At 41.6% G+C, this 7713-nt stretch overlaps 1 long non-coding RNA gene across 1 annotated transcript in view; it reads left to right on the top strand.

Moving 5' to 3' along the window:
* Positions 1-7713, top strand: part of LOC116102420 — a 72934-nt gene that overhangs the window by 13959 nt on the left and 51262 nt on the right. Inside the window, exon 2 of the long non-coding RNA XR_004123170.1 lies at positions 591-717. This is a non-coding gene — a long non-coding RNA (uncharacterized LOC116102420). The remainder of the gene's footprint in view (positions 1-590; positions 718-7713) is intronic.

Genomic DNA, 7713 nt, shown 5'->3' with positions numbered 1-7713 from the left:
CCTCTTCCTCCTCCTCCTCCTCCTCCTCCTCCTCCTCCTCTTCCTCTTCTTTGTTTGTTTATTTTTCCAGACAGGATTTCTCTGTGTATCTCTGACAGTCCTACAGACACCGAACTCACTCTGTAGACCAGGCTGGCCTCAAATTCACAGAGATCTGCCTCCCTTTGCCTCCCAAGTGCTGGGGTTAAAGGCACCGCCACCACCTTTGAGGAAAAACTTCTTAAAGTCCATTCTTAGGTTCTGTTTCTTCTCACATTTTCCCCAAATATTATGAAAAACTTAAGTTTTTAAATGATGTGTTGCCCATCTTACCTGCTCCAGAAAGGTGGTATGTTACTAATGCCATTTAATATGTTGATTAACACATATGTACTCCTGTTAATAAAATAGGAAAATAGAATCTCTTTCCCCTCCTGAAATTTGTGTCTCTTTCTTTATACAATGAAGGAATTTGGGGGCTGGGAAGAGGCTGTGGTGTTAAAGGAAGGAAGGTATTCAATGAGGATACCCCTCTATTCCATATTATGACACAATCTGGGTTAAAACATCTCTGATCTGGCAACATTGTAAATAGTGTTCTTCTACCACAGCCCACAGGACCCTGTGTTTGGATGAGGTATCCACACTGAGAACACATTTGACCAGATCAACCAAGAGCAGAAATGGAAATACTGCAGTGACAACAACCATGCCCACTCCCTTTTCGGCTATTCTCAGGTAAGACATGCTTCTTTGAGTGACGTATCTGCTCCGTAGTTCCCCCTATTCACTAGTTCATTAGGAGAGAGCAGTGTCCATCTGTGTTCCTATGTCTATAGTGTTTACCCGTTCTACGTCATCCCCTTTGGTTTCCAGTGCTTTCCTGTTAACTAAAGCAGTTGTGGCTGCCATGGGTGTTCATTTAAACGAGGTTAAGTATTTTGCAAAGAAACTTGGCTTAGAGGTTGGCACCCCGGGGGTGTGGTATCTGTGTGGAGTACGGAAGGTGCAGACGAGGTGTGACTTTTGTGTTCTTGGCTGGCCTCCTCCCTCCCAAGTTTCAGCTGAGTGGGGACCGGACTGTAACTGATTTGGTTTTGGGTGGCATTTGTTACTTGTTGCTGGCTCACTGTTTCTATGCGGGAAGTGTCATGCTAAAGTCTTCAGGGGTAGCAGACTGTACCCCCCCTTTGACATTATGACTCATTTCTTGAGTGGAGAATGTCATCTGGTGTCACTTCCCCCATTTTTCGATGTTTTGGAGCTGGCTACATCTTTGCTATCCATCAACCAGAAAGTAGAGACTTCACAAGCTCCAGAATGGGGGACCGGCGGCCAGTTGGGTTTCCTGGTCCCTTCCTTTTCAGTATTTGTTTTGTGATATGAGACCCTCGACCTGCCTGCCTAATGCTTCAAACAGCCAGGCCGACTTGTTCTGTCCCAGCTTTATGGTGAGAGACTTCTTATTTGAGATGTTTGAGAACCTTACAAGACCTTTGGGCCCCAGAAGAATGATGCATTGACATAGAGACTTGTCGGTTTCAGTTTCTGCCATGACACTTAGGCACAGGGTAAAAGGTCTCAGTTTTGTTTTTATGGGTCCCAGGGTCTCCTTGCCTTTCTCCTAGCACTTTCATGCATTTCCACCTGCGTTTTATTTGATCTTCTATGTTAGCTCTCTGTTTTGGTTAGAATTGGGAGGTCACCTTGCATGAGCTATCCATTTCGTTTCTGAGAGTAGTGGCATGCCTCATCACTGACTCAGGTTCCCTACAGCCCATGATGTCAGGTGGCAAGTGGCCTCGTGGCCTGTAACTGTGAGATTACAGTCAACTGGAACAAGAATGTTAGCAGGTTTTTGTTTTCATTTTTTTTTGTTTTCATTGTTTTTTATTTTTTCTTCTGCTAGTCACTTAAAACCCCTATGCACTATTGAGTATTGCACATGTCATCACTATGTGTGGGATACTGCAGGCTAAGTGCTCTCACATACAGCAGCAAACACCAGCTTCCCTTCATTGTATGGTATGCCTTGGGCCTAGCATGCTAAAGAACACATTCTGGGACAGGCTGTCTCAGATGAAGATTTCATCCATGAATAGAAAAAAAGAATCTAGAGAGAGGTTCTGCTCTGTCTCTTTGTATTCTGCTCACAGGGGCATCGTGGCTCATTACGGGCTATATAGGACAGGTCTGCTCAGCGAGGCATGGTCAAAAGCCAATGTAGGTCAACCGAGTTGATGCCCGTGTCTACACTGTGACCCACTGCATTCACTGTCCTCATGTCTGAGAACAGAGCTGAGTTGCTATTGACTCAGTTACACCTGGTGCCTAGTAAGAGGAAGGTCGTGTCAACTGGTGTCCTGTCCTCCAGTTCTTCAAGCTCAGCTGTTTCTTCTCAGTGACACTTATGGCAATGGCACTATCTAAAACTGAACACAGTGTCCTCCACACTCCCAATAGCTTAGGCCCTTTCCTCTGTAGAGTTTAGCTTTTGTACATATTTGCTGCTTAGGTATGTATTTTTTTTTGTTTCTTTCCATCATCCCTTTGGATTACAACATCTACAAAGGCAAGGACTTTAAAAAAAATTTAATCATTGCATCCCAAATGCCAATAAATGATCTGACACAGAATAGGTGCTTGCTATGTGAATGCCATTGGTTGAGCAAATATGTGTGTCCATCCCACTACTGATTTTACAGTTAAGGGCATCACACTCAGTTGTTCTGAAATAGCTTATGGTGACAGCTGTAGGGCTGTCAGTCTGAGCCCAGATCTTGACGAGTTGCCTTCGCCACGGTCATCACCTAATTCTGCTGGGGGTTTTCAAGGGATGTTTCCCATGTACTTACAAAAAAATTCCCGTTCTCTTCAGCAAGTGGGATGGGTACCCAGTGAGCCCTTAGATGACAGAGCTGGGTTCATTCAATGTGGAGACCTCTGTTTTCCTGATGATATGCAGATTCAGACAGACCCACACAGGTGCCATCTCTACTTTCTCTTGTCCAATGTGTCAACCATCTCTAGTGCTGCTTACAGCTCCATGTACCAGTGATGGGGCTGTCTTGATAGCTTTTACCTCTGTATTTTATCACTCATACTGTGTGTGTATAAATCCCTAAAGCAGTTTGTGTCTTTGCTTTTGGAATCTGAGTGATGAGCATTGAAACTGTAGTATGTAGAAAGCATGCCATTGTCTCAGTTACAAGCTCTTCACAGATGCCAAGCCTAAGTGTCTCTGGGCTACAGTCAAGAATTAATTTTCCTAAGAGTTTACAAATTCCCCGAGAGAATTCAGTGGGCAAGAGAGATTGAAGCTGAGAAACAGGAGTCTCCATAATTGGGGTACCTGGTAGGGTTCCCCTGAGTACCAGGCTCTGAGTAGCTGGCCAATAAGACTGATAAGTACCTGCTTTGTATTCTCTATTTCCTCTTAATATCTTCTTCCTGTAGCTTTTAGGAATCAGGTAGAGAGATTCTTTGGTCTAAAGGAACTTCCTTAGCTCTTCTAAGCTGAAGGGATGGAGGAGACCCTACAAACATCACTCAGCACAAAATTAGAATAAGCCATTGATAGTAAGGGCTGTATCTGGCTCAACAATGTAATGCACACGCAAGTTAAAAGGCTGTCTCAGTGCTGGGCACAGTGACTCGTGTCTGACATCCTAGCTGAAGCAGGAGGTTCCTCAGAAGTTTGAGAACAGTTTGGACTGCATAATGACTTCCAGGTCAGCCTAGGCTCAAAGTGATATCCTGTCTCAAAACAACAAACAGAAGCTGGCTCTGTTGATTCAACAGTCTTAGATAAACAGTCTCTAACCTAACTCTGACATTCCAGTGGTTCAGGTCAGCCTGCTTAGTTAGATTCTTAGAGAATCTTAGATTCTCGATTCCTGCCTGGGAGTAACGGTCTATCTGCACATGTTGTCATGGAAGTATCGTGGGGAAGATGGCAACATTCTGACATCCTCAGCATCCGTTATGTACCATCCATCCTCATTGCTGGGTCAGCTTGCAGCGCCTGTAGTTGTGCCTTGAGATCCAGAGAGCTTTGTGTTATCCTTTTCAGAGAACACATTACATGTCAGGATGGGGAATGAATTGTGGGGAAGACTTGGAGTTCAGGAATTCCAAACTTTCCCTAAAGCTGTTAACTCAATTCTTATTTCAGATAGCACCCCACCACTCTTAATTCCAGGGACACTGGCACCTCCAGGATCTCCAGGCAATGATCCTGAGAATGTTGAAGATTCTATGGTGTTGAGTTAATTCTCAGATGTGTTCACTGTCCAAGCGAGATTTGGTTCTCTCAGATATCCAGTTACTTAGAGTTGTCTATCTAGTTCAGGTTTCTGCATTAAGTTGCTTTGGCTTTTAATCTTTTTGTCTCTTCTGTTCTAACATTCTAAGGATTTATTATTGAAGGCATCCTTCACTGTGCATACAGTTTTAAGGGGCAAAAGAGATGAACATAGGAAATTTGCCACCTCATCTTCATCAAAAAAGGAAGTCAGATCTTTTTTTCTTTAGAACTTTCTTGATATTTTTCCAGGAGACACATCTGTTGGTTGGGGGCTGGGGGGTGGGAATGGCATTTTCAACATGTTTCAAATGAGTTATATCTGATCATTTACTCTGTCACTTTAAGTAATGCTGTGTCTCTCTAGGAAATAAAACTAGATTAATGTTCTTTGACCACTTATCTCTGCTTCTATGTTTCTACTTTATATAATATACATACATCTTGATAGGCAGGTTTGAGTGAAGGACTTTGGGTCCATGTTTCCTAGAATTATATGATGTTTGTGTTTTTCTGGCTGCTGTTTGCCTTGCTGGCAAAGCAAGTTTAAGGGTAGCTGGTACTTTGATCTGAATTGCTTATAATCTGTCGATATAGCTTTCATTGGCCATAATCTCTGGGTTCTCCACTATTTTCTTCAGTAAATCTACTTGTCTACAGGTCTACCTCAGTCTCTTAAGTAAAGTTATTGCTAATGTGAAATTAATGGGTGATGTGTTGGATTTTGACTCCTCCCTCATATTTCAAGGGAAGGGAAGGTTTAGAAGCAGAACTGGAGAAATTGTCTCCACACTGAGTATCTTAATTGTGTGGGTCATGCATGGTATGGATATGAGTATTCTGAAGATGGCTCAGTAGGGAGGAGGCAACAGGCAGGCTGTGTTGTCCTCTGTATTATTCTCCTCTACTGTGCACCGAAGCCCGGAATGCAGGCAACCAGTACCTACATTATAACAATATTGCTCTCCTGTTGCCCCAGCATTTTCTCCTTTGTAAAAATTGAGAGAATGGATATTTCCTTCAACTTCCAGAGTCATATCTACTGCTTCTCTCGGAGTAGAAAGTCCAACTGGCTATTTGCCCTTATGGGCCCAGGCTCTGTGTTTCCATTTCTGAGAATGAGAACCTTGAGGAGGATATAATAGAGTTTGGAAAGACTATCTTTCCATACAATACAATAGTATTTTTTAATGTACCTGTTTGTATTTCATAGGTTGAATATTAGATAATTTTCTCTTTGCATTCTTTTTAATAAAATATCTTTGTCTCTTCTGCCCACCCATAAAAATATGGACACATGTGTCTGATGTATTCAAAAGAGAGGGGTAAGTAAAAAGATTTCCAAGTTCTATTTGACTCAGCCAAATGGAATAAAATGGATATGTTTGAAAAGAATTAAAAAGCTGTGTCCCATGAAGCACTTGGACAGTGTACTGAAGTAGGGATTCTAGCTACAGAAGCTGAGACAACATAGGGTTCAGGGTGGAAGCTAACTAACTACTTGAGTATTAGCCCTGGGGAGGAGGATCATTATTTAACAATCTTCATCTATATAATGAACTTTAGACATCTTCATCCTTCATCCCCCTCCTGATGAGACCTTTCTTCTCGGCAAACACTTCACATCTGGTTTTCATATGTGGCCACTGGATTTAATTAGGAGTTCATGACCCTGCATGATGGGAGGTTGTTTACTGGAGCAGGGGCAATGTGTCAGTGTTACCCTACTGAGGGAAAGACATTCCCTCCTCCTTCGACTATTAACTGCCAAGATAAACATCTCCGCAGTGAGTCAGAAGTGCAGAGGCTTTATCATGCTCGGAAGACATACAGAACACTTAACTAATTACATACATACATACATGCATGCATGCATACATACATACATACATACATACATACATAGGTACATAGGTACTTACATAATATACATATATGTTTGATATTTTAGTAAAACATTTAAAAGGATTGAAAGTATCAAAATATTCAGACACACTAATGTTGTATCTTGTGGAATTTTGAGTGATTTCATCCATCTCCTTCTTCAAGAAATCCATACATTTTCTTTAATTACATCTATTATTTTTCAGAAGCAAAACAACAAAACAATCAAAGGAGAGAAGCAAAATGGTAAAGGTATTAAAGTGTTGATTTTCTCAAAAAATTTTAATTTTTCACTCAAACTGTGACAAACAGCTAAGGTTACATGTGTTGTGGAGGCCTCAGGTGTGAGAGGTTTGATTGCTGGCACATTTGGGGTCTCACAACAACGGATCAGCAGATCTAATTATGCTGTCGGACTTGACTCTTCATTCCTATTTTGCCATTGCGTTTGAGATTGCATACATGTAAAATTGTTATTTTGTCATAACTCAGATTAAAACAAGACATCGTGTCTCTCTCCCAACAGAATGATTGTTGCTAAAGGTTAAGTCCAGATCAAAGCTTCGCCTATTCTGCATTTAGTTAACACACTGAACTTAAGACAAAGGTAGATGACACAGTGGGTTTCAATGAGAACATCAGATGTTCCAAAGTTAGGAAGGATTTAAGGATTCATAGTTTGAAGGGTGATAGGGAACATTATAGAATTAATGATGTCAGAATGCATCAAACGCATGCATGAAATCATCAAAGAACAAACCTAATAAAAATATAAAACTTAAGATTTTGTGTGTGCTTTTGCTTTATGTGTAGGCACTTAGAGGTGCCTACAGTCTCCATGAGGGTAAAATAAAAAATTTGAAAAACTAAGCAAGGTTCCTCTGTTCTTGCTGCAAAATAAAGGGTATCTAAAATCTCAGCCTCAGAATTCTGTAATTCAACACAGTAGCCAGCTTCTGGGGCAGTGGTTTTTAACATGTGTGTCACAATTGTGTGTGTGTGTGTGTGTGTGTGTGTGTGTGTGTTCATCTGAGGTGTTGAATGACCCTTTCACAAGGGTCATCTAAGACCATCAGAAAACACAGATATTTACATTATGATTCATAACAGTAGCAAAATTACAGTTGTGAAATAGCAATGAAAATAGTTTTTATGATTGGGGTCACCACAACATGAGGAACTGTATTGAAGGGTCACAGAGTTAGGAATGTGGAGAACTACTGTACTAGGGGAAATTGCTGCCTTTGAGCACGTGGTGGCGCAGTGACACCTCATAAAAGTGGCTCTCAGCTAATTCAGAAACAAAAAAGATTGGATCCCTAAAGGAAAGTCTTCCCAGACTCCAGGAGACCCCAGAAAGGGGGGAATGATCCCTTGGGCTTCTTTCCAGGGGACCCCAGAAAGAGGGCAGTGCTGCCTTGTGCTTCTGGCTTCCAGGAACAGGCTCATATGGTTGTTCTAATATTTCTGTTGAAAATGCTGTTGACCTTCTCCCATAGGCATGTGTGAGACTTTTTCTTCTGTTTTTTTGTTTTGTTTTTTTGTTT

The sequence above is a fragment of the Mastomys coucha genome, unplaced genomic scaffold (genome assembly GCF_008632895.1).
Source record: "Mastomys coucha isolate ucsf_1 unplaced genomic scaffold, UCSF_Mcou_1 pScaffold1, whole genome shotgun sequence".
Lineage (NCBI taxonomy): Eukaryota > Metazoa > Chordata > Mammalia > Rodentia > Muridae > Mastomys > Mastomys coucha.
The sequence above is the reverse complement of the archived record's forward strand: the minus strand, read 5'-3'. Positions and strand labels throughout refer to the sequence as shown.